Source organism: Oncorhynchus mykiss, chromosome 6, assembly GCF_057628025.1.
Source record: "Oncorhynchus mykiss isolate SJ-2025 chromosome 6, ASM5762802v1, whole genome shotgun sequence".
In the NCBI taxonomy this organism is placed as follows: Eukaryota; Metazoa; Chordata; class Actinopteri; order Salmoniformes; family Salmonidae; genus Oncorhynchus; species Oncorhynchus mykiss.
Genome location: NC_143027.1, coordinates 77,270,439 through 77,273,530, shown reverse-complemented (window position 1 = coordinate 77,273,530; position 3,092 = coordinate 77,270,439). Strand labels below are relative to the sequence as shown.

The 3,092-nt window shown below is 49.8% G+C and overlaps 1 pseudogene; it reads left to right on the top strand.

The window, feature by feature from the left end:
• Positions 1-2,342: 2,342 nt before the first annotated feature.
• On the top strand, positions 2,343-2,392 carry LOC118965107 (U7 small nuclear RNA; annotated as a pseudogene).
• Positions 2,393-3,092: the final 700 nt, after the last annotated feature.

The window sequence follows — 3,092 nt, the reverse complement described above, 5'->3', positions numbered from 1 at the left end:
TTGTCTCTAATTGGGAACCATATTTAGGCAGCCATGTTCTTTGGGTATTTTGTGGGTGATTGTTTCCTGTGTCTGTGTTTGTGCCACACGGGACTGTTTCGTTGCCAGTTCACTTTGTTATTTTGTATTTGTGTTCATGTTGAGTTTTCTTATTAAATAACATGGACACCTACCACGCTGCATATTGGTCCGATTCTTGCTACACCTCCTCTTCAGAGGAAGAGGAGGAAATCTGTCGTGACAGAATCACCCACCAACCAAGGACCAAGCGGCGTGGTAACGGGCAGCAGCAACAGCGGCTGAGGACACAAGACTCCTGGACGTGGGAGGAAATCCTAGAGGGGAGAGGACCCTGGGCAAAGCCAGGGGAATATCACCGACCCAAAGTGCAGCAGGAGAAGCAGCGGCAGCAGGAGAGGCAGCAGCAGCAGCAATGTCAGGATTCCTGGACGTTTTGGATGGCAAGTGTTGCTACACATGGGAGGAGATCCTGGCTGGTAGGGATCGCCTACCATGGGAACAGGTGGAGGCACTTAGGAGAGCAGAGGCAGCCGGAGAGAGGAGCCAGCGATACGAGGGAACGTGACTGGCAAGGAAGCCCGAGAGGCAGCCCCAAAAATGTATTGGGGGGAGGCACACAGGGAGTGTGGCTAAGCCAGGTAGGAGACCTGTGCCAACTTCCTGTGCTTACCGGAGAGCGAGAGGGACCGGGCAGGCACCGTGTTATGCTGTGGAGTGCACGGTGTCTCCAGTGCGGGTGCATAGACCGGTGCCGTACATTCCAGCTCCTCGTATCGGCCGGGCTAGAGTGGGCATCGAGCCAGGTAAGGTTGGGCAGGCTCGGTGCTCAAGAGCTCCAGTGCATCTGCACGGTCCAGTCTATCCAGTGCCACCTCCACTCACCAGCCCTCGGGTGGCAGCTCCCCGCACCAGGCTGTCTCTCCGTCTCATCCCTACAGGTGCTCCCACGTGTCCAGAGCCGCCAGTCTGCAAGGAGCCGCCAGTCTGCAAGGAGCCGCCAGAGACGCCAGTCTGCAAGGAGCCGCCAGAGTCGCCAGTCTGCAAGGAGCCACCAGAGCCGCCAGTCTGCAAGGAGCCGCCATAGCCACCAGTCTGCAAGGAGCCGCCAGTCAGCCAGGAGCCGCCAGAGCCGCCAGTCAGCCAGGAGCCGCCAGAGCCGCCAGTCAGCCGCCAGAGCCGCCAGTCAGCCGGCAGAGCCGCCAGTCAGCCAGGATCTGCCAGAGCCGCCATTCAGCCAGGATCTGCCAGAGCCGTCAGTCAGCCAGGAGCTGCCAGAGCCTTCAGTCAGCCAGAAGCTGCCAGAGCCGTCAACCAGCCTGAGCTACCTCTCAGTCCTGAGCTGCCCCTCAGTCCTGAGCTGCCCCTCAATCCTGAGCTGCCCCTCAGTCCTGAGCTACCCCTCAGTCCGGAGCTGCCCCTCAGTCCGGAGGAGTTTCTTTAGTCCAGTGGGACCCTTTAGTAGGGTTGCCAGTCCTAGGTTGGCGGCGAGGGTTGCCGTTCCTAGGAGGCCACAAAAACGGACTAAGACTATGGTGGAGTGAGGTCCACGTCCCGCGCCAGAGCCGCCACCGTGGACAGACGCCCACCCAGACCCTCCCCTATGGATTTAGGTGTGCGGCCGAAGTCCGTACCTTTGGGGAGGTTACTGTCACGCCCTGGCCTTAGTTATCTTTGTTTTCTTTATTATTTTGGTTAGTTCAGGGTGTGACATGGGGGATTATGTGTTTTGACTGGTCTAGGGGTTTTGTATGTTTATGGGGTGTTTCCTAGGTCTAGGTGTTTATGTAAGTCTATGGTTGGGAACCATATTTAGGCAGCCATGTTCTTTGGGTATTTTGTGGGTGATTGTTTCCTGTGTTTGTGCCACACGGGACTGTTTCGTTGCCAGTTCACTTTGTTATTTTGTGTTCGTGTTGAGTTTTCTTATTAAATAACATGGACAACTACCACGCTGCATATTGGTCCGATCCCTGACAGTAGTAAACTGTGGTATATTGTAGAATACTATACTACACACCGCACAATCCCTCAATCATGTGTAGTACTTCTTATATAATTATGTAGTAAACTGTAGTATAGTGTAGAATACTATACTACACACTGTAGTATCCCATGATCATGTGTAGTACTTACTATATAATTATGTAGTAAACTGTAGTTTACTGTAGAATGCTGTACTACACACTGTACTGATATGCTAATATTAATGTGCATATACCCTGCCCATTCCCCTCCCCCATATCCCAATATGTGCCACCCGTGAGTGAGAAATCTACATGCCAAGTATAGATCATAATTGTGTTCCATGCAGCTTATGGAAAAAGTGCTATTTTAATATTTGTCTAGTAGGTTTGCTCAAGGAGAAGCCCCTACTTCAATAACCAGGTTCCAATCCAAACATTTTCTGTGAGTAAAGTACATGTTGAATAAAGCATTTCACGACAGGCCTGATGGAAACAGCAAATGTGTCAGGAAACTTTACAAATGTCGACAAAACAAATAACGCTAGGCAATGTGGGATCTTTTTGTGTCGGTAAAATTCATTATGCGAGAAATATGGGTAAAGATATAGAACTGTATTTTTTGTGAAGAATCAACAACAAGTGGGAAACAATCATGAAGTGGAACGACATTTATTGGATATTTCAAACTTTTTTAACAAATCAAAAACTGAAAAATTGGGCGTGCAAAATTATTCAGCCCCCTTAAGTTAATACTTTGTAGCGCCACCTTTTGCTGCGATTACAGCTGTAAGTCGCTTGGGGTATGTCTCTATCAGTTTTGCACATCGAGAGACTGAAATTTTTTCCCATTCCTCCTTGCAAAACAGCTCGAGCTCAGTGAGGTTGGATGGAGAGCATTTGTGAACAGCAGTTTTCAGTTCTTTCCACAGATTCTCGATTGGATTCAGGTCTGGACTTTGACTTGGCCATTCTAACACCTGAATATGTTTATTTTTTAACCATTCCATTGTAGATTTTGCTTTATGTTTTGTATCATTGTCTTGTTGGAAGACAAATCTCCGTCCCAGTCTCAGGTCTTTTGCAGACTCCATCAGGTTTTCTTCCAGA